Raw genomic sequence first — 24,141 nt, 5'->3', positions numbered from 1 at the left:
TGAAGTTGCGGGTTTGATCCCTGGCTTTGCTCAGTGGGTTAAGGATCTGGTGTTGCCGTGAGCTGTGGTGTACGTCGTAGATGTGGCTCGGATACTGGGTTGCTGTGGCTCTGGCATAGGCCGGTGGCTACAGCTCCAATTCGACCCCTAGCCTGGGAACCTCCATATGCTGTGGGAGCGACCCTAGAAAAGGCAAAAAGACAAAAAACAAACAAATAAGACAAATCCAAGCTGCAGCTGTGGCAATGCCAGGTCCTTAACCCACTGCACCACAGCAGGATCTCCCCTCCGTTGTTAGAGAATACAGAGGATAAGAGACGTTCAAAGAATTGCATCCAAGAATAAAGTAAAAACATTTTACTATTGTATCTGTAGCCTTTTCCTGAAAATTCTGCTTGTTTAACAGAATAACCTAATAGGAGAGAGCTCTATATTATTATAATTTTGGTGTATTATGGAATAAATATTGATGATGACATATATTATTCTTCCTGAAAGCAAATATAAGGAACTGGTAAAACCAGCAAAGCAAAAACAACATTCACTGGTTTTCTCGTGTTTCAGTAACTTAGGTGGTATCATTGGGGAAGTTTTTAGGAACCGAAAACACAAGCCTCATTTCAGGAAGTTCATGTCGCAATAGAACAGGACAGCCAAGGATAAGATGATATTAGTCATGTTCACAAGTGGGTGAAACAGGTCTGCTGACAGCACCTCCTAGTTCTCCGCCAGTTCACGTGGAGATGCAGCGAGCATGAAGGCAGTAGGAAAGGTGAAGGCTGCGATGCTTGTTGGTGGGAAAGCCTTGCTGAACTGGTCTGGAAGAGCAGGTACCTCAGGCTAGGGTCAGGCCTCTGCAACCTAAAATCAAGCACAAGGTTCATTTCTGAGTAATTGGACAAAAACTTGTACGGTTGCTCAGATTATCTGGTGCCAGAAACTAGAGCAACATAAGGAGACACCTCAGGTTTGGATACATTTAACAGGGCTGGACTTATCAGGGCACTTATCGTTAGAATGATAATGCTGGTGTTAGCTTTAGTTAGTTTTTACTAGTTATTTTTAGCTCAGCAGAAACAAATCTGACTAGTACCCATGAGGATGCAGGTTTGATCCCTGGCCAGGTTCGATCCCTGGCCTCGCTCAGTGGGTTAAGGATCTGGCATTACTGTGTGTAGGTCGCAGACAGGGCTGTGATCTGGTGGTGGTGTGGCTGTGGTGTAGGCCAGCAGCTACAGCTCTGATTCGACCCCTAGCGTGGGAAACCTCCATATGCCATGGGTGTGTCCCTAAAAAAGAATGTTAATGTCGATGATAGTAATAGCCAGGATGTTTTATGTGTGTGTGTGTGATGGCTATATGTAGAATATATATGTAAGAATATATTTCATGTATGCATTTCAAGGAGGTCTCGTCTTTTAATTAAATACCCCAGCCGATTGCATTCTTTGTAGGACGTTCACTGAGTACCTGCCTCGTGAGCGCATGCAGTGGGTATCATCTACCTTCAGAACACTCCCGTAGCACTTTGTAAAATGAAGTTTTTATTTTTTTTTTTTGTCTATTTGCTATTTCTTGGGCCGCTTCCGCGGCATATGGAGGTTCCCAGGCTAGGGGTCTAATCGGAGCTGGAGCCTGGAGCTGGAGCCCCCAGCCTACGCCAGAGCCACAGCAACGCGGGATCCGAGCCGCGTCTGCAACCTACACCACAGCTCACGGCAACGCCGGATCGTTAACCCACTGAGCAGGGGCAGGGACCGAACCCGCAACCTCATGGTTCCTAGTCGGATTCGTTAACCACTGCGCCACGATGGGAACTCCCTAAAATGAGGTTTTTAGAACTGAGCTCATAACTCACTCACCATAAACCTTGCTCTTTTAAGTGTGCAGTTCCCTGGTTTCAGTGTATTCACAAAGTTGTGCGGTCTCTTCCAGAATCCCACAGAACTTTGTATTCTGTTTTTCACCTTTCTACAGTGAGTGTAGAGTAAATGCCTTCTTCACTACTGCATTTCTGTGGCTAGAGCAGTTCTCGGCATGTAGTAGATGATGAATAAATAGCTGTGGGATGAATGAATGACAGTAACTGGGCCTTTTGGAGATCGGGATGTCTGTCTCCGAAAAAACCGAAGCTTTCTTGTTATTCTCAGGTTTTAAACTAAGCATAAAAAACTTGAAAGAAAGTTTTGGAAAGTATATTTCTGGGAAAAAAAAAGTGCCTTTCTTACAGAATGAATCCATTGGCTATTAAAAATGTAAAATATGTTAAGAGGTTCAAACTTCTGATTAGAGGAGAAAAGGCTCCCAGTGAAAGTATATTTGATAATAAAAAATCTCCTTCATGCTTTAAAGTTTGCTTGTGTAAACGTATTTTTTAATATGGTTCTAAGGGATCGGCTACTGTGTTAAAATTGGTATCTAAATGTAAAAACCCAGGATCCAGTGAGAATGATCTGGGTACAAGCTGGAGTAGGGTGCCCCGTCTTTTCCAAACTGACTTCCCACCCCACTGCCAACCTCCCCATTGTGTATTGCTGACGGTGAGCTCTCCATGGTGGCAGCTTGCTTGCTCTCCCTCTCTCCCTCCTTCCCTTCCTTCCAACACAAGTGAGCCTCCCAGACATGCACATGGAACTTAAGAACAGCAGAGAGGGGAAAAAGTACTAAGTCAAGTGTTCGAAGCTTGGGTGGGGACCCAAGAAGGATCCGACACTAACTCTTCCTAGACTTGGAACAGATGGTTAATTCTGCCCGCAGGACAGCTGGACGAAAAGCCCCTAGTTTACAGGCCTTCCTGCCAGAGAGCAGATGCTCGGCGGAGGGGGTGCTCCTCCTGCCTCTTGCCTCCCTCTCCCCGCCCTTTTCCTCTTTGCACCCCACCCCCTGCACACGGGGCGCACAGAAGCCCCTCTCACAGGCCTGCCTGTCCCTCCAGCCTCCAGCCCTGGCATCCTAGTCCCCGCCCCCTGCCTGGGATCACTGTGTGCAGGTGTCGTGTGTGTTGATGTATTGGGGTGTGTGTGTGTGTATGTGTGTGTGTGTGTGTGTGTGTGTGTGTGTGTGTGTGTGTGTGAGAGAGAGAGAGAGAGAGGGAGGGAGGGAGGGAGGGAGGAGACTCTCAGCCAGTGGCCATGGTTGTAGAAAATCTCATGAAGGGAGGGATGAGCAGGGAGGCAAGAGGCCAGAGAGGACCCTCCTTTGCCCCCGCCCCTGCCTTGGTGGTATTAGGGGCAAGCAGCACAGAGAATAGGAGTTTCTGCCCCTCTTCTGCCCTGTTCTACTCCAGGGCTGGTTTGCAGGGGGTGGGGGCGGGGGCTGAGGGTACCAGACACAAGGAACTCCCCTGCCCATGTGCCACCTTCCTCCCCACCTGTTGCACGGCATTCCCAGCCTTTCCTCACCCACCTGCTCCCGCTTTTCATCACCTGCTCCCGCCTTCATCGCCTCCTCTCACCACCGGGTCCTCTGTCCGCCTGGGGCCCCCCTCACTCCTGGGTCTGTACTGCCCTGGGGAAAAAGGCCACCTTGGGGCTGTGCAGCCTCCCTCATGCCCTTGGGGGCGAATTCTTTTTGGACTCCATTTTCCCACAGAACCTTGCCTGGTGGGGCGGGCCCTGCCTCTGGATCCCAGCACATCCAGAGGAAAACGGGATGGTGCCTGACCATGGGATGTGATATCTTGCTGATATTAAAGCTGACTTTTGTTACCTCAGCCCCTCTCCTCCCCAATAAATCCCCAGCAATTGTCAAGGTAATGCTTGGAACCCAACCCATCTTGTGCTGGGCGGTGGCCTCCAAAGCAGTGGAGAATTTGGAGATATTTTCTTCTTTAGGTGGAGGTGTGTTTATGCCCAGGTCTCACTGACTTGAGGAAAGAGGAAGGAACAGGGCTGTAGGACAGGCCAGGTAGGTACGCTTCTCACTGCGGGGCACTGCTCACCTGGTCTGATGCAAGAGGATGCAAATGCTGAACACTAGCCAGTCAGCTAAGGATTTATTCAGCTACACTTGTGTTTGTTTGTTTGTTTCTTGTGACTGGAATTCTTACCACTTGAACCTCAGAGAATCACTCTGAAAGATTTCAGTAGGCGATCCAGTGCAGACATGGCCGGTGGGAGGGAAATCTGTTTCTGAACAGCAAGAAATAAAGAAGAAGGTATAAATAAATGCAGTTGGCATGTGTTATTTTAATTTGCGGCGTTAGGCATGTTGCTGTTTGTATACAGATTCCTAAACTCAGTGCTGAAGCCTGGAGGGAACAGTGTCCTGTGCATCAGCTCCCAGCAGAGGCAGGCAGCCAACATAGGTCTGTCTTCTTCTAGGATACCCGTGGACTGTAGAGCTTGAGTGCTAAGAGGCTGGGCATAGGGATCCAGGTAGTTCCAGAAGGATCTGGCCCTAGGGGGTTGGCCCGAAGGCAGAGAGGAGCTGAAGAAGGCAGAGATATCTGGGGCCAGAGGATAGGCCCTTCTCAGGTCTGGGAGGGCATTTTTAGAAGAATTCTAATTAATTTATTTTTTATTAAAGCATAGTTGATTTACAGTGTTGTGCCAATTTCTGCCGTACAGCATAGTGACCAGTCATACATATATATACACATTATTTTTTTAAATTTTTATTTATTTCTTTTCTCTCTCTCTCTCTTTTTTTTTTTTTTTTTGCTTTTTAGGACCACACCCGTGGTATTTGGAGGTTCCCAGGCCAGGCGTCGAATTGGAGCTGCAGCTGCTGGCCTGCGCCACACAGCTCATGGCAACACTGGATCCTTAACCCACTGAGCGAGGCCAGGGATCGAACCCATATCCTCATGGATCCTAGTCGGGTTCGTTAACCACTGAGCCACAAAAGGAACTCTCAAATTTTTTTTTTTTTTTTTTTTTTTTCTTCTTTTTAGGGCTGCACCTGCAGCATATGAAAGTTCTCAGGCTAGGGGGTCCAGCCTACACCACAGCCATAGCAACTCTGGATCCTTAACCTACCAAGTGAGGCCAGGGATCGAACCCACTTCCTTGTGGATACTAGTCAGGTTTGCTGAACCACAATGGGAACTCCTAAATAAATTTTTAATTAAAGTTGATTTACAATGTTCTGTCAATATCTGCGGTACAGCAAAGTGACCCAGTGATATGTATGTACATATTTTTTTTCTCATATTATCTTCCATCATGTTCTGTCATGAATGATTGGATATAGTTCCCTGTGCTGTACAGCAGGACCTCATTGCTTCTCCACTCCAAATGCGATCGTTTGCATCTACTAACCCCAAACCCCAAGTCCATCCCACTCCCTCCCCTCTCCTCCTAGGAGGCCCTTGTTTATGACAAGGATGAGAGTGAGGATGGTGGGACTTGTTTTAGTTTGCTTTAGCTTTCTGGGTTTTTTTTTTTTTTTTAGTTTAAAAAATTGTTTATCATTTTAAAGATGGTAGTAAAAGATGGTAGTAAAATACACATAACATAAATTTGCCATCTTAACCATCTTTAAGTGTACATTTCAGTGGTGTTAAATATATCCTCATTGTGCTCTCATTACCACCATCCAGCCACAGGATCTTCATTCTGCAAAACCAAAACCTGGTGCCGACAGAGCAGTAAGTCCCTGCTCCCTGCTCCCCCAACTCCTGGAAGCCATTCTGCCTTCTGTTTCTATGGATTTAGCCTCTAGTACCTCATATCAGTGGCATCATATAGTATTTGTTCTTTGAGGACTGGCTTATTTCACGTTGTATAGTGTCCTCAAGGTTTCCCCATGTAGCAGCATGTGTCAGAACTTCCTTGCTTTTTTTTTTTTTTTCTTTTTCACAGATAAGTTCCTTTACTATGAGGACATTCCATCCAAAGATCCCAGCCTGGATAGGCAGTGAGCTCCCTGACCTCTGGGGGGTGAGCAACAGGAGGCCAATTTATATTCCTGGCAGGAATATGTAAAGGTAGTTTAAGCCTCAGAAGAGAGGCTGGTTGGATTTAATATGCTTCCAAGATAAGAGCATGGAACTCTATGAAACAGAAGCCTGGAGAAATGAAGAGATTTGCCCTAAATTCCCCAGCTTGGAAGCTGTGTGGCTGACTTCCTTGCTTTTTAAAGGCTGAATAATATTCCATTGTATGTGTATACCACGTTTTGTTTGTCCACTCATCCATCAGTAGACGGCTGGATTGCTTCTACCATTTGGCTATTGGGAATAATGCTGCTATGACCATGGGTGTACAAATACCTCTCTGAGTCTCTGCTTTCCATTCTTTGAGGGTGTATATGCAAAAGTGGAATTTTGGGCCCTACTGTAGTTCTGTTTTTCATTTTTTGAGGAACCTCCGTAGCGGTTGTGCCATTTTTCATTCTGACCAACAATGCACCGAGGTTTATGTTTCTCTGCATCCTTGCCAATGCTTGTTCCTTTTTCAAAAAAGAATAGCCATTCTTATGGCTGTGAAGTGATACCTGATTATAGTTTTGATTTGCATCTCCCTGATAACTAGTGATGTTGAGCATCTTTTTGACCATCTCTGTATTTTCTTAAGAGAGATGTCTATTCACGTTTTTCTTTTCCCATTTTCAAATTGGGTTGTTTTGTTGTTGTAATGTAGGAGTTCTTTATATATTCTGAATATTTTAATTCCTTATCAAATAAATATATGATTTGCAGGTATTTTCTCCCATTCTCTGAGTTGCCTTTTTACTCTGTTAATAGTGTCCTTTGATGAACAAAATTTCATTAACTTTGATCAAGTTTGGTTTATCTAATTTTTCTTTTGTTGCCTGTGTTTTTGGTATAGTATCCAAGAAGTCATGGCCAAAGACAATGTCATGCGGCTTTCCCCCTGTGGTTTTAACTCTTAAATGTGGGTCTTCGTCCCATTTGAGTTATTTATTGTATATCGTGTAAGGTACACCCTTAGCTTTTATTTGCATGCAGTGCATGCATTATCACATAATTTTGAGAGATTTGTTGTAAAGAAAAACAGTCTCTGCCTCAATTCCACCCCATGTCTTGCCTCTAGACTGTCGTTTACTCCCTACTCTTGTCACTGCATCCTGCTCTAATGCCAGCTCCTCTGCAGTCTCTTCACTGGTTCCCTAAGGGAGGTGACACTTGTCCTGAATTTTTGTAAGTTTTATAATACTTTTCATATGATGTTTGTTCTTTCCTACCTTGCATTATTATTTGTGCACTTATCTCAGCTCTTCTACTAGATCGTAAGTGCCAAGATGGCTGGCTTTAATTGCCTCCCTGAATTTAATTGCATTTGCCACAGTATCTGGTGCTTCACAGTGTCTTGTACCTTGCAGAGGCCCATGGTGATTAACTGTATATCCAGTTATTAAGAGTTGTAAGAAGGAGTTCCAGTTGTGGTGCAGCAGAAATGAATCTGACTAGGAACCATGAGGTTGTGGGTTCGATCCCTGGCCTCTCTCAGTGGGTTAAGGATCTGGTGTTGCCGTGAGCTGTGGTGTAGGTCACAGATGCAGCTTGGATCCTGCATTGCTGTGCCTGTAGCATAAGCTGGCAGCTGTAGCTCCGATTTGACCCCTAGCCTGGGAAGCTACATATGCCACGGGTGAGGCCCTGAAAAGCAAAAGAAAGAAAGAAAGAAAGAAAGAAAGAAAGAAAGAAAGAAAGAAAGAAAAGGGTCGTAAGAAGATAGCGTTGTGTGAATATAGTATTGAATTTAGATATTCTCCTGTTTTAATGTTTGTTTAAAGGAATTCTCAGGTTCAGTTTTGTTTTCTTTAAAATGCCCAAAAATGCTATGACAATTGCCGTCATTGTTATAGTAAGGGAATTAGAGAAGAATAAGTGAATAAGAGAAGGGAGAGGAGTTCCCGTTGTGGCGCAGTGGTTAACGAATCTGACTAGGAACCATGAGGTTGCGGGTTTGGTCCCTGCCCTTGCTCAGTGGGTTAACGATCCGGCGTTGCTGTGAGCTGTGGTGTAGGTTGCAGACGTGGCTCGGATCCCGCGTTGCTGTGGCTCTGGCCTAGGCTGGTGGCTACAGCTCCGATTGGACACCTAGCCTGGGAATCTCCACATACCGTGGGAGCGGCCCAAGAAATAGCAATAAATAAATAAATAAATAAATAAATAAATAAATAAAGTCTTTAAAAAAAAAAAAAAGAGAGAGAGAAGGGAGAAATTTTTATACCGACATCACCTTGGGGGTCTATGAGAAATTTCATACCCAAGCGACTTTGAGATGGTCCTTAAAAACTACAATCTATATTTAAAGCCTGGCAATAAAAGAAGGTGAGTCCCTGTGCTTTTGATAAAGTTGAACTGTCAGGGGCAGTCCTGAAGCACACTGGCCCCTCGAAGAGTGACTTTCACCACGGACCACAAGACATGGCCTGACACGAATACCGCTGCTTCTCCCATCAGGAACTTGTCTACAGAAAACCTACTGGTATGTGTCAGTCGCACCCCTGTGGAGTAACAGTGGGTGTAGAGGGTGTTTTGTAGAGTGATCCTGATGAGTACTCGCCGTGAGAAACTGCTGAATGTTGAGGTGGGTGTGTTTGGGCCATAAGAAAAGGCAGTGTTGTGCAAAGCAGTGCTCATGGTTATATTTTTAATGTTTGCATGTTCAAGTCACAAAAGAGATTGCTTATATTCCAGAACAGTCTTTTTTTGGATCTTTCTTTCTTTTTAGGACTGCACCCATGGCATATCGAATTTCCCAGGCTAGGTGTTGAATTGGAGCTGCAGCTGCCGGCCTACACCACAGCCACAGCAACACGGGATCTTAGCTGCGTCTACAACCTCTACCACAGCTCATGGCAATGCTAGATTCCTGACCCTCTGACCAAGACCAGGGATTGAACCTGCATCCTGGATGAGGGTTGGCTTCATCTCTGCTGTGCCCCAATGGGAGCTCATCATTTGGGCTTTTAGTAATTTTCTACGTAAAATTTGATGAAATTAATATGAAGCATGAAATCCCTTTAAAATTCCCAGTTGTGTGTGAACCATTATGCTCAGAGACCATAATGAGAATATTTGCCACAGTTCCCACGCAGGCTATACTCTTGATGGCTTACTTTTCCATTAGTTTTTCAAATCCTTAATTTCCATTTTGGTAAAATTCGTGTTATTACATAACATTTGTGGCCTGAAAGTAGACTGAATCTTGACACTCATGACTTGTTATGACTTGTAGTTGAAGTGTTAAAAAAGCACATGGACATCTGGCGTGCCACATTTCAAGATGTTTAGAGCGTTGCAGTTTTGCAAATATGAAGGATCATTTCGGCTAGATTATGCCTGAAGGATGGAGAAAATCAGAGTTCACTTAAGAAATGATTGAGGGAGTTCCCGTTGGTGCTCAGTGGTTAACGAATCCGACTAGGAACCACGAGGTTACAGGTTCGATCCCTGGCCTTGCTCAGTGGGTTAAGGATCTGGCATTGCTGTGAGCTGTGGTGTAGGTCACACATGTGGCTTGGATCCCACTTTGCTGTGGCTCTGGCGTAGGCTGGTGGCTACGGTTCCGATTAGACGCCTAGCCTGGGAATCTCCATATGCCATGAGTGTGCCCCCCCCCAAAAAAAAGAAAGAAAGAAAGAAAAAAGAAATGATTAAGAAGGCCCAAGTGTTTGTTCTTCACATAAATTTCAATTTGAGGAGTTTTTGTTGTGGCTCAGTGGAAATGAACCTGACTAGGATCCATGAGGATGTGGGTTTGATCCCTGGCCTCGCTCAGTGGGTTAAGGATCTGGTGTTGCTGCAAGCCGTGGTGTAGGTCGCAGACGTGGCTCACATCCCACATTGCTATGTCTGTGGCATAGGTTGGCAGCTGCAGTTCAAATTTGACCCCTAGTCTGGGAACGTCCATATGCTGTGGGTGCAGCCCTAAAAAAATAATTTCAATTTGTACCTCACCCTCTCCTGACAATAGTAGCAGGTATCTACTTAGGTGCTGGCACTTGGAGATAAGGATTCCTTAATAGTCTACAGTTACCCGTAAAGCATCCACAAACAGAAGAAAAAAAAGTTGCTTAAAAATGATGTAAAATGATACAAAGAAGTATTTGTTATTATTATTAAAATTTTTTAGGGCCGCACCCGTGGCATATGGAAGTTCCCAGGCTAGGGGTCAAATATGGGCTGTAGCTGCCGGCCTACATCACAGCCACAGCAACGTCAGATCCGACCTGCGTCTGCAACCTACACCACAGCTCACGGCAACACCAGATCCTTAACCCACTGGGCAAGGCCAGGGATCTAACCTGCATCCTCACGGATGCTACTTAGGTTTCCGCTGAGCCATGACGAGAACTCCTATTATTTGGTTTTTAAACTTAAAATTTGTGCCATAGTTACTTCATTTTGCAACAAGTCTTCCAAATTGGAAAACTGTGTCATGAAGTATATGGGGAAAGAATCACAGGAAAATCATTATTGTTGGAAAAAGGAAAGAGACATTTCTTAAAGAAAGCGACTCTGTGATTCGGAATAACACTTTTAATGAGACTCTAGAGAAATATTTACCACTTTTAAAACTGTGCAAACCTGGTGTGTGTCTTGATTTCTTACCAAATGCAGGAACCTTAACTGTAATTTTAGTAGTTTGAGCTACTTTAGTAATTAGTTTGAATCATGTTTGGATATTCAAGGGAACTTAGCGTAGTTTGATTTCAATTAAATTAGTGAGATTAAGTAATTTGTATAGTTAGGTTGTGTGTGTATCAACCTTGAATGCCAATTTTAGTAATGTGACATTGCTCTGTTAGGAGGAGACATTGAAACAATTTTTTCCCATTATAGTTCACCACAGGATACGGCGCTCTACAGTAGGAGCTGCTGTTTATCCACGCTCCATATAAGAGTTTGCATCTGGTAATCCCCAACTCCCAATGCATATCTCTCCTCCCCTCCTCCTCATTGGCAGCCACAATTCTGTTCTGTGTCTCTGAGCCTGTTGCTGTTTTGTACATAAGTTCATTTACATTGTATTTCCACATATAGGCGATACTGTGATATTTTTCTTAGTCTAACTTACTTAGTATAATTATCTCTAGGTCCATCCATGTAGCTGCAAATGGCATTATTTCATTCTTCTTTATGGCTGAGTAGTATTTGTAAGTACCACGTCTTCCTTCCTCTGTTGATGGGCATTTAGATTGTTTCCATGTCTTGACTATTGTGAATAATGCTGCTATGAACATAGGAGTGCATGTATCTTTTCAAATTAGTTTTTTTGGGATAGATGCCCAGGAGTGGGCTTGCTGGATCATATGCCCGCTCTTTTTTATTTTTTTATTTTTAAATGGCTGCACTTGCGTCATTTGGAAGTTCCCAGGCTAAGGGTCAAATAAGAGCTACCGCGCCAGATACTTAACCCACTGAGCAAGGCCAGGGATTGAACTTGCATCCTTGAGAATACTAGTCAGGCTCCTTCCTGCTGAGTCAAAACAGGAACTCCATCTTTTTTTTAGTTTTTAAAGGAGCCTCCATACTGTTCTCCATAGTGGCTGTACCAATTTACATTCCCACCAACCTTGTAGGAGGGTTCCCCGTGTGAAAACTGTTGATTAGGAGAATGACACAAGCATTATGTTCTCGGGATGTTGGATGGATCAACAGTGTGTTCAGTTATTTGGGAGGAGTAAGAGCAATTAGGAGGATGTGGCTGCAGTCCAGATGTGAGAGAACGGAAAGATGCCAGATGTAGGAATGGAAATGAGGAAATGGAGGCCAGAAATGCTTGGTGCTTCAGTGAGTCTATTGGAAGGGGCGGTGAGTGAAGATGCTGGAAGGCCGGCATGGGTTTTTGCAGGTGAGCGAGTAGGAGGCGAGGTGTGTGGAAGAGCAGGAGCTCACTTTACAAGGTGTGGAGGTTGAGGTCCTATCCTGGCGTTTTCTGGGAGCTGTAGAGCCAGGGACCTGAGATGTAAATCAGGTGCCCTCTGATTTAGAGGCACAGCTGGAGTTAGAGAGGTGCATCCTGATACTTGCTCATCACCATCTTCTTGGTACCGAACTTGAAATGAATGGGTCTGTGGGAGGCGAATGGAGGCCTATGGATAATCCATTCAAGAAGCTTGATCTTTGGCACTGGAGGAATGAACACAGAGAGTAGAGAGTTAACCAACCTCCCTCCCGCCCTCCCTCTCCCTTCCTGCCCGCCTTCCTTTCTCCCCCTCTTCCTTTGCCCTCCTCTCCTGTCCCCTCCCTGCCTCTCCTCTCCACTTCCCTTTCTCCGGGGAGAGTTGAACCTGTCTGTGCGCCAAAAAGAAGAGAAGAGAAGGATGGTGAAGAATAAAAAATAACAAGGAAGACTAAATAATAGGGGGAATCGATCCTCCTCTTCATGAAGTCTGGGGAAAAACAATTGAAGAAGTGTGACCTCCCCTCTTTGGAGAATGAAAAATGTTTAAAGCCTGGGTGGCTCTCCCATCCCCCTTTGCCAGGGGCCCGCCGTTCATATTTACAGCCAGCGAACGTCATCCCCAAAGGCTTGTTTTTCTGCTTTAGTCGGTATCGTATTTGCTAAAAAGAAAGGTAATTACATAAAGAAATAGTGGAAGCACCCAAATAATTAGATTTGAGCCCCCAAACATGCTCAATATTAGGTCAAAAGGCACAATCAGAAAGCATGTAATGGGAAGAATTTCTAAAGTGTTCCTGCGTGTACGGTTGACCCTTAAACAACAGGAGTTTGAACTGCAAGGGTCCATTTACATGCACGTTTTTTTCCATGCTAAATACTACAGTACTGCCTTGCCCTTGGTTAGTTGACTCCTCCGTGAATGTGAAAGAACCTCAGATTTGACTCTAAATTGTATGCAGATTAACCCCCATCCACATTCAGGGGTCTACTGTGTATTCATATGGACATTTTGTTGGATGCGGATGGTTTTAGTAGCTTAATTGACTGTAGGAGACTCTCAGGCAGCGTGGTTCAGGGAGGTTCAGGGAGGTGTCGGAGGCAGGCAGAGGGGAGTAGAAATCCCCGCTTTGCCACTTACTAGCTGCGTGAGTGACCGGGAGCGAGTCACTTAATGTCTCCGAGGCTCAGAGCTCCTTTTGTAAAAGAGGCGTAAACCTGATCTGTACCTTTGAGGGCTGCAGCGAGAACTATGGGAAATGTTTTTCTTGTAATGTATTGGACAAATATTTATTTCGCGCCTATTATGTGCCAGGCACTGGGGCTGCAGCGGTGAAGAAAATGGATGAAGAGTCTTCCCTCGTGGTGCTTATTACGTTCTGTAGAGTCCAGGAAGGATGAGTACGTTTCTCAGTATTTATAAAGCACCAAGCAGAGGGCATGGCGCTGCTCAGTGTGAGCCGCTATCTGGCATTCAAGACAGCAGACTATTTTCTTGTTTTTATGATGACAAAGGGGTAGGGCTTCCAATGGTAAATGAATTTAGGAATTGATGTTGAGTGTTTTTCACTGGGTGGAGGAAACCACTGAGTCCTACTGGTGCGTGCGTGTCCACTGAACAATTTACATGTTGATATTAATGGTAATCATTTACCTAGGAAATTCTGGTCACTATGAAGGGGCCTGGGCACTGATTTTTCCTACGTTGTGCTTTTCCCACTTACTAAATAGGAAACACCAGGGCAGCACATCGCTTTTTCTGACCCCGGCTAGCTTTGACCGAGGCTTTTCTCTAAAAGGTCCCCTTAGTGTGTCACATTTCTGTGGGGAGAAAACAAGATTGATAAAGCAATACTTGGAGAAAACTGTGAATTTTATAGGCAGTACACCACAGGATAGTTTACTTAAAAAAAATCAAAGAAGGGTCACTGTTAGGTTTGAGCATCATTTGGTGTGATCAGCGTTGTTGTCTCAGAGCGTAGATACCAGAAAGACAAATGTCATGGAACCGAGACCATGTCCACACCTGCTCCTGAAAAGCTTCAAGAACTTAAAAATTGGTGGTAATCACGTGACAGCCAGCAGGTCACAGGTCACCATAGTGTCATCATGACAGTCAATTAATTACAGAAGGGAAAGCCCAGGCGGAAAGGAGACCACTGCAGTGGCTGTCCTGGGAAGAATACACCTACTTGGGGAGACTACCCCGCAGACCTCTTAGCCAAAGGCAGTCCATTAAACGTAGCCACTCAATTCCAGGATTCTCTTTGGCAGGAGGTGGCACTCTTTAAGAGGATGAGCAACCTGCCCTCATGCATTAAAAATAAACCTGGAGAGGTTCCCATCCTGGCTCAGTGGAAACGAATCCGACTGGGAACCATGAGGTTGCAGGTTCTTTTAGTGGGTTGAGGATCCGGCATTGCTGTGAGCTGTGGTGTAGGTCACAGACATGGCTCGGATCCTGGGTTGCTGTGGCTGTGGCTGTGGCCGGCGGCTGTAGCTGCGATTGGACCCCTAGCCTGGAAACTTCCATATGCCACGGGTGTCACCCTAAAAAGACAAAAAATAAAAATAAACCTGGAGTTCCCGTTGTGGCTCAGTGGGTTAAGGATCCAACTAGTATCTGTGAAGATATGGGTTCGATCCCTGGCCTTGCTCAGTGGGTTAAAGGATCCGGTGTTGCTGTGAGCTGTATAATGTAGGTCACAGATCCGGCTCAGATCTGGCGTTGCTGTGGCTGTGGTGCAGGCCGGCAGGTGCAGCTTCCATTCAACCCCTAGCCTGGGAACTTCCATATGACGCAGGTGTGGCCCTAAAAAGACAAAAAAATAAAAAATAAATAAAAATAAACCTTTCGTTTTTCTGAAGCCAGGAAAGCTTTCTGTAATAACAGTCTGGCGAAGGAGAGGGGGTCCCACACTTAAACCTTCAGCCATCAGGACACTTTGACTTGACTGACCGAGCAGGTCTACCAGGGCCTCAGAGACGCTGGCCTTGCTGTTTACAGGTTTCAGGCCATCCCACAAACCTCGGTGCCCTCTGCCAGCCCCCCAGCATGTGACTCCCTCTCTTACCTGGAAATGACATCTGGACAGACATGGTGCAATAGGTTCCCCACTCTCTCACCCTGGAATGGCTTGTTTTCAAAGAACTAGATGAAACAAAACAACCTCTTGGAGGTTTCCCTGAAAACTGGATGTGGCTTCTAAATAATTTTTTTTTCTTTGTAAATAATTTCTTTGAAGTGTCCTTTTCCATCCTGTTCAATAATCCCCACCAGTTGTATGCTCCTTTTGAGATACTCCAGAGAAAGCGTGGTGGCCTCCTGGTTCTGCTCAACTGGTAGATAGGCTTTAAAAATAGCTCTTGAATTTTGCAGTGTGGAATGCCATGTGTGAGCTCCCGGGACAACATGTGTGCTACACGCCACAAAACCTTCACAAGTGTTACCTCGTTAATCTGCACGGTATCTGACAGGTGGCAGGCTCCTCCCGTCTTGGACAAGGAAGGGAGCTACCGTGCTGACAGCGCCAGCTCAGAACAGTGTCTTGGTGTCTCCAGGTTATGCTGCCTCGAGGCAGAATGCATCTTCCTTGGATTGCAGCTGAAGTGGTTCGGTAACCCACGATCTTCCCTAGGACATGGGTAATTATTAAGCCAAGATTCACTTACCCCCTTAGCAACTTCCAAGTTTTGTCAACAAGGCCAGTGACTGATGGCAGGATCAGAAAGGTGCCTCAGAGACAAGTGCTTGGGGGTAGACCCAACCACTGGAGTGGCCTCATGGCAGGATCTCCCAGAGGGCTCAGGTCTCCGGCAGGAAGTTTAAGCCTGGGCGAGCAGCAGACGGTGGGGGTCCTCAGGACAGAGGAGTCAGGTATGGGCCGCACCGGGAAGCCGAGAACAGCTCCTAGTGGGTGTCTGTCCATTGTTAGGTCCATGAGCAGGTGGATGGGACTCTGTCACCAGGCTCACCCAGAATGGGGCGGAACCCCTGTACTGGGAGAAGACCAATGAAAACAGCAAAGCAGAACACTTGGGTTCAGGCTAAGGAGCGGGGAAGGAGGACAGACTCAGGAAGCTACAGGTTGCCTGGTTGTCAGCACGGAGCAGTGACCTGAAGGGCTGGTAGATGTAAGCAGAGCCCTTAAGAGTGTCTGCCCTGGACGCAAATGGACTTCTAGCATGTGGTCTGTAGTCTCTCCGTGCTTCGGTTTCCTAGCTGGTCAAATGGGAATAGTAAAATTTGCTACCTCGCAAGGTTTCTAGGAGGATTAAATGATATCTGCAAAGTGCCCCGAATGGTGTGTGGCACCAAGGAAGCAGGTGATTGACATTGGTAATGATGGCAGTGAGGTGAAGAAGAAGATGTTGACGGTGATGGTGACAGTGGTGATGATGCTGGTCATGATGATGATGATGATGAATCAGAAAGTACTGCTGAAGCACCTGCTTCTCAAGTCGGAATTGGCCCTGCGACATGCATGCAATTGATAGGCGGAGATCCAGTGATGGCCAGCAGGTGAGGAAGTGGGATGCAGTGAGAATGAGCCTTGATGAGGGCTTGGTAATTACTTGGTGTAGATGAGGTATCAAGTAGCCCCAAGAAGTTTGTTGCGACTCTTTTCTCTGGTTACTTGAGAATACCTTGTTGTGGATAACTGAATCCATGAGTTCAATTTTTTTAAGTGGGTACCCTTTGACTATCATTATTTGAGAGAGGATCTTTCAAGAAAATAATTACTTGCTTTTATGTACCCCCAAACTACTCCATTCAGTTTTTGCCCTGGTTGCTTACTCAGGATAAGCAAAGCCAAATGAATGGCAGTCTGTGTGGTCCCTGACAACAGCCTTGACACATGTCGTGGGAGATAGAGCTTGGCGAGCTTTCTGTCCCTTCGTGAACATGTTTCTGTGATTTTCTTGTTTTTATTTTGCAACATACTGTCTGTCTCATGCTTTATGGATCAGTTTATTTAATGTGAATACCCAGGGGTTAAAAATATAATAGAAATTTTAACCCAGTTGATAAATGTGTATTGGTTTCCTACTATGTACAAGGCACTAGGCTTTCTGTGTCATGGTCTCTCCACTTCCTGTCTCCTCTACTACTTTTCATTCATTTGTTCGTCCCACAAATATTGATCATGTAGATACTTAATCTCTCCCCAGTGCTTTATTAGGTCTTGGGATGTTAATGATGAGCCACCTCTGCCCAGAAACCTTCCATGAAGTCCTCAGATGAATATAGACAATTGTAGTGCTGTATGGTTAGATGGTGTTATGGGAGGATCTGAGTCTTAGTGGGCTGGGGAAAGCTTATGGAGAAGGTAGGTAGCATCTTTAATTTTCCTAAATGTTTGTCAGAAATATTCATTAACTCCAAGACTCCAAATCATGACTGTAAGGAGCCTCAACAGTTTTGAAGCAACCAGTCTTTTCCCCAATGTTGAATCTTGCCTGGCAGTTATCCCCGTCCCCTCTCCCCATCTCTTGCCTGCTCAAGTCATTCTCATGTGCTGCATGGCTCATGTCAGCATGAAAACGGTTTGGGGGAGTTCCTGTTGTGGCTCAGCAGGTTAAGAACCTGACATAGTGCCCATGAGGATACGGGTTCTATTCCTGGCCTCTGCTCAGTGGGTTAAGGATCCTGCGTAGCCACAAGCTGTGGTGTAGGTCGCAGCTGCAGCTCTGATTCGACCCCTAGCCCTGGAACTTCCACATATTCCAGGTGCGCCCCCCCCAAAAAAATTTTTTTTTGGTAAAATTCGAGGGGTTTGTTCATTGCTCTTTGAATACTTTATAGCAAAGAACTGAAGCCTCCTCCATTTCCAACGATCCTCTTCTCTTTATGTGATTAGCATTTTCATGCGTTGTTAAGGTCATGTGTCTGGCAATTAAAATTTGGGGTATTCAAAGAGACTCTGCATAGCAACTTTCAAAATGTGTATGTTTAACACTTAAAATTCAATGGTTAGGGTGCTAACTATTTCTCCTAGCTCAAGGTTTTGTGGTATAGGTGACTACTCTGATCCTTGGGTTCTCTTTGCCTTGAATTTTAAGGAATAAATGAAAAGTTAGTAGTGCTTCGAGTTCGCATACATTGGCTTGATAAGAAAAACACAGATGATTTAGAAATGATACCGTATCACTGCAAGGATCACATCTTTTTTTTTGGACCTCCCAGCGCCATGTAAGACTCCTGATTCTCTTGATTCTCCACCTAGCAGTCGTATCTCTAGGTTCATTTTAGCCTTTGGAGAGACGTGTAGTGTTCAGGGACGCAGCCAGCTCTCCTATCCAGCTTCCCAGGCAGGCTGGTCATTGTGTTTGCACTCCCTGCTTTTATCTGTCCTGCTGCAGATGCTCGGAAAGAGCCGTCCATCTGTTTTCTGCCCTTGGAGATCAGGTCCAAATGTGTTTCCTGTTTGTACTCTTCTGAGGCTTTTGTTTGTTTGCTTTCCTAAGAAAAAAATACTATCTAATAGGGGCAAATTGGCTTACTGTTTGTATATATGCAAATTTTCTGCGTCTATAATGTGCATAATCTTACATGAAATAACCACTTTCTAATTAACACCCTGGTGATATTTAGGTGATTGAGGCTAGTTAAGAGACGATGAGAAAATCCTTCTAATTCCTTCTTTCCATGCTAGGGGAAAGGAGACAGTTTAAGAGAAGGGGAAAGTAAAGCAAATTTTCTGTGAGGAAAATTCCAATTAACTGATGTTTCAGAATCTTCAGTAGCACGATGCAATTAAAAAACTAAGGTACTGTGAATTGTGTGTTTGTGTGCTGAATAATGGATCTTTATTTTTTAAACTATTTTTATTTATTTATTTTTTTGTTTTTCTGTCTTTTCTAGGGCCGCATCCACAGCATGTGGAGGTTCCCAGGCTAGGGGTCTAATCGGAACTGTAGCCACCTGCCTACGCCAGAGCCACAGCAACACAGGATCTGAGCCATGTCTGCAGCCTACACCACAGCTCACAGCAATGCCGGATCGTTAACCCACTGAGCGAGGCCAGGGATCAAATCTGCAACCTCATGGTTCCTACCTAGTCAGATTCGTTAACCACTGAGCCATTACGGGAACTCCTGAATAATGGATCTTTAAATGACAAGTGTTCCACAAAGATCTATTTGTAGAAAAGGAGTCAATTATCATATGAGATTTTTAAAAATTAACATACCTCTTCTGTGCCTTGGAAATTCCAAGTCCCAGTTAAGGTACAGGATTCTTTTTTTTTTTTTTTTCTTTGTCTTTTTAGGGCTGCACCCGAGGCACTTGGAAGTTCCCAGGCTAGGGGTAGAATCTGAGCTTCAGCTGCCAGCCTGAAGCCACAGCAACAGGGGATCCGACCCCTTCTGTAGCTCATGGAAACACTGGGTCCTTAACCCACTGCATGAGGCCAGGCATTGAACCTGAGTCCTCAGGGATACTAGTCAGGTTCGTTACCACTGAGCCATGACGGGGACTCCAGGTACAGGATCTTGAGGGTGTGCTACGTGTGTGTGTGTAAAATTTAAGCCAAATCTGACTCTAGCTCTATAGAAGGAATAACATTAGGAAAAAAGGCAAATTTAAATAAAAACATTTTGTCTTGCTTTCTGGTTGTAAAAGTAGTAATACACATTATAGAAAAATAGCAAAATACCGAAAAGCCTAAAAAGCAAAATAATTATGCTGAAACCTCTAACCTCTACCCCCACCTCTCATTTAACCACAGGTTAGCCTATTTCCTTCCAGGCTGTTGTCTGTACATATGTTGTATTCATTCAACAAATAGTGAGTACTTGCGAAGTGCCAGACACTGCTGAGTTCTAGGGATTTATCAGTCAACAAAACATACAGAAGTTCCTGCCTCCATGGAATTTCTGCTCTGTGTATGTCCACTCATATACTCAAATATGCATTGGGATCAAGCCGTACATACAGTGTGCTTGCTTAGATTCCTTAACCTTCAATAAGGAACACCTTTTCTATTGTTAAATATTGCTCAGTGTTTTGAATTTGAATGGTTACATACCTTTTTATCTTGCAAGCACACCATGGCTTATTTATGTATCCCTCAGTTTATTTAGGTGTTTTCCAGTTTGCGGTTATTATAAAAATCAGTGACCATGAATAACTTTAAATGTACATCCTCACCTTCGTAATTTATTATCTTTAGGGTAGATGATTAGGTATGAATTTAACAGGTGAAAAGTAGGCACATTTTAAAGACGTCACGAACACTGTTAAATCACCATCTGGAAATATTGTATAGTTTGCATTTCCATTAGCAGCGTGTATGTCTGTGCTCTTTTTTTATTTTCTACTTCTTAGTATTTAATGTTATCAGGAAAAGAAAACATAATCAGTTTGAAAACTAGTCTCGTAGTGTCTTATTTTGTTTACTTTTGCTTTTAAAGAAATGTATTGGGAGTTTCCGTCGTGATGCAGCAGAAACAAATCCAACTAGGAATCATGAGGTGGAGGGTTCGATCCCTGACCTTGCTCAGTGGGTTAAGGATCCGGTGTTGCCATGAGTTGTGGTGTAGGTTGAAGACGAGGCTAGGGTCCTGTGTTGCTGTGTCTGTGGCATAGGCTGGCAGCTGCAGCTCTGATTCGACCCCTAGCCTGGGAACCTCCATGTGCCGTGGGTGCAGCCCTAGAAAGCAAAAAAAAAAAAAAAAAGAAAAAACTGTGTATTGAAATATGGTTGATTTACAATGTTGTGTTAGTTGCTGGTGTACATCACGGTAACTCAGTTTTATGTATGTACGTGTGTGTGTTCTTTTTCATATTTTCCATTGTGTTTTATTATAGGATATTGAATCTAGTTCCCTGTGCTATACAGTAGGACCTTGTTTTTTAATCCATCCTGTATATACTAGTTTGCACCTACTGATCCCAAACTCCTAATTCAGTCCTCCCCCTGCTCCCCCGCCTCCCCTTGGCAACCACAAGTCTGTTCTCTATGTCTGTGAGTCTCTTTTCATAGATAAGTTCATTTGTGTCACATTTTAGATTCTACATATAAGTCTCATAGTGTTTTCCTTTTTTTTTTTTTTTTTTTTTTTTTTAACAGCCACATCCCTGGCATATGGAGGGTCTTAGGCTCAGGGTCTAATCAGCTGCAGCCGCCGGTCTACGCTAGAGCCACAGCAACACCAGATCCGAGCCACGTCTGCGACCTAAACCAGGGCTCACGGCAACGCCAGATCCTTAACCCACTTGAGCGAGGCCGTGGATCGAACCCCCAACCCCTAGTCGGATTTGATTTCACTGAGCCACAATGGGGACTCCTCATAGTGTTTTCAATGGTAAATCTTTGATTATTTCTAAGAACACATATTTTTGGATCTTTATTTCTGTGGTTCCTCTCATAGTCATTTGCCCATTTTTCTAAGTAGTGTTTCCTTATTTATTTATCAGGACTCTATATATTGAGCCATTTAGTCCATCATCATGTATGCAGCAGAATTCTCCCTAGATGGAGAATGTACATTCTTCTAACTTTCCCTCCAGCCAAATCATGAGACAGGCAAGGAGGAGGAGGCCCTCCTCTTGGTGTGGATGAGAAGTGAGATTTTAAACCAGAATCTCTTTTCATAACCATAGGAGCAATGGCTCAGTTGCTGTGACCGTAGTACCTGCACGTAGCACTGTCCAAGAAATACAGTAAAGGGCTACCTTTGGTGCCTGAGCTGCCAGAGCCATGCAGGTACCAGTAGGCAGGTGAGCAGGGAGGGAACTCTGTCCCTGCCCCCTCCCTTACTGTATAATCATGGTGCTCAGGAATTTAATTGGTTTCCAAAAACTGAGTACCATCTCAGTGTGCACATAGATACCCCTTGGGGTTGTAAAAAGAAAAAATTGAGCCTTGCGGTTGTGGATGAGATCCTGACAAACAGCTGCTGTTCGGAACAGGGGGAGAGATTTATGCTTAAACCAGAGTAAACTGTGCAACCAGGTAATAATTTTGAGCAATGAAGTACATTTGCTACAGGAACGGTTAAAGAAACAGATAAATCACAGTAATTTCAACATGGCATTTTAGCCCATTCAGTGAATGGGTATTTTAGATTTCATTTGCTTTTGAACTAAGTTCAATAATTTATAGAGTAAGTCATTCAAAGATTAATGCTCAGAAAGGAGGAAAATCACTACACAAGAACAGAAACATCATTTATGTATATTACATTGTGGCTTGGTCTGCCTGAGTTGCCAATATAAACCTGATTTTTAAAATTTTTGTAATATTATGGCAAAAAGTTTGCCCTGGGCTAAAGTTTGGCAGTTGTCTCAACCTTCTAAAATTCCAATTTTTATTTTATTCTTACTTTTCTTAATCAAATACTGTGATATCTATCCATGTGCTTTTAAATGTCTGACGTCATTACTATTAATTCAAAAGCTCGTTTCTTTAAAGAATTTCTTCTTTAAAGAAGTGTTTATGGCTGATGATTTCAGAATGCATTGAATTGTCATTGATTGTCATTGGTTCTGAAGGTTTTTAAGATGATTGCAAAGCTTTTAAAGATGATTTGAAAATACGATTCATGAGTTCTCATTGTGGCTCAGTGGGTTAAGAACTCAACATCGTCCCTGTAGGGTTAAATTTGGCATCTCCAGTTTGGTCAGGCTACACAATTTTGTGAAACCCGTATTCAGACACCCAGTCTACACCCAGTCTACGTACTAATCCGTTTGGATGCGATTTACATGATAATATGGGAGCTTTGGGGGTTTTGTGTTTCAGGTTATGTTTATATTTCTTAACCCTGAGCTCCTGAAGGTCAGTAACTATTCTTTATACTTCTAGTACCAGCATGTTAACTAAGAACAGCGGTGACACTTAGGAAATATTGGTTGAATAAATTAATACACGAGTGTTTGTTCAGCTACAGGCTGTCACGCCTGCTAAAGATAATCCACTCTAAAATGTTTGAGTCACTGGCTTAGGACTTGTTCGTTTTCCTGGAAAAACAAAGCGTAAAAAGCAAATTATCCCACAAAGGCTTAATTTCCAGTGATTTCTCCAGCAGAAATAATAGAATCACCATAGTTGACAGAGGTCTGGATCAGTTTCTCAAAGAGCCCCCCACCCAAGTAGTAGACAGTCCCATGGTTGTGCTCAAATCCTCCAGTTATACGGATTGATTCTGCATGTAAATAGTTATTCTAATTTGGACATTTGGCTTTACCTGCCCCCCTCCCTTTTTAATTTTTTTTTTCCTTCCATGCCTCACCCGAGGCATGTGGAAGTTCCCAGGTGAGACGTTGAATTGGAGCTGCCGGCCTACACCACAGCCACAACCATGCAGGATCCGAGCCACATCTGCTACCTACACCACAGCTCACAGCAATGCCGGATCCTTAACTCACTAAGTGAGGCCAGGGATCGAACCCGAAACCTCATGGCTACTAGTTGGATTCGTTTCCACTGCACCACAACGGGAACTCCCAAAAAAGTTTTTGAAAATTATAGTTGATTTACAATGTTCTGTCAATTTCTGCTGTATTTTCTCATAATGTTTTCCATCATGTTCCATCACAAGGGATTGGATATAGTTCCCTATGCTGTACAGCAAGACCTCATTGCTTATCTACTCCAAATGCAGTAGTTTGCATCTACCACCTGCCCTCCCTGCATCATTTTAAAAAAGGAAGGCTGTGGCATAGGCCAGCAGCTTCAGTTCCGGTTCGACACCTGTAGCCAAAGAACTTCCATACGCTGCAGGTGTGGCTGTTAAAAAAAAAAAAAAATCTTCTTGATCACACACCCTACGCCAACCACTGTTGTAGACAGTCGCTACCTTCGTGGAGCTTATATTCCAGTGCTTTCTAAAGTCACTCTTTCCTTTTACTTTAAAGTCCTTAGTCCTGATTGCCCCCTTCTAGAGCCCTGAAGACCGGCTGGAGTTTAGGTGCGACTCAGAATATGCTGCTCCCTTCAACCTGCAGCCCAGTGACTCCCAGACTGGAGGCAGCTCTGAGCAGCCCTGTCTGGGGCAGCAGTTCTCAAAGTGTGGCTCCCCAGCCAGCAGCAAGGGCATCCATCACCTGGGAACCTGATAGAAATGCAAATTAGTGGGCTCACCCCTGGAGGCCTTCATCTGGAAATCTGGGGGTGGGGGGTGGGGGAGGTTGGGGGCAGCAGAGGGTTGAAGGGATGAGCCCTCCAGGTGATTGCCAGGTACTAAGTGTGGAACCACTGCTCTAGGGCTCACTGGAGCTGGCCCCAAGGTGGGACCTTAATACATGATTCCTCTGGGCAGCAAGCTTGATGGCACGCGCTTCATCAGCCAGCTGCTCAGCACTCTGCTGCTG

The 24,141-nt window shown here is 44.4% G+C and overlaps 1 protein-coding gene and 1 long non-coding RNA gene across 3 annotated transcripts in view; one reads left to right on the top strand and one right to left on the bottom strand.

Moving 5' to 3' along the window:
* Positions 1–24,141, top strand: part of SASH1 (SAM and SH3 domain containing 1) — a 205,029-nt gene that overhangs the window by 59,446 nt on the left and 121,442 nt on the right. The window lies entirely within an intron of this gene.
* LOC146405948 (uncharacterized) lies at positions 4,703–7,606 on the bottom strand. The gene is made up of 2 exons (XR_014844930.1): positions 6,068–7,606; positions 4,703–5,769 (listed from the first exon to the last, which is right to left on the bottom strand). It is a non-coding gene; the product is annotated as an uncharacterized LOC146405948 (long non-coding RNA).

The sequence above is a fragment of the Sus scrofa genome, chromosome 1 (assembly GCF_054392235.1).
Source record: "Sus scrofa isolate SSC_HxYL_T2T_F1_AM1 chromosome 1, Sscrofa_HxYL_maternal_Yorkshire_Landrace_v2.0, whole genome shotgun sequence".
NCBI classification, from domain to species: Eukaryota; Metazoa; Chordata; class Mammalia; order Artiodactyla; family Suidae; genus Sus; species Sus scrofa.
The sequence above is the reverse complement of the archived record's forward strand: the minus strand, read 5'-3'. Positions and strand labels throughout refer to the sequence as shown.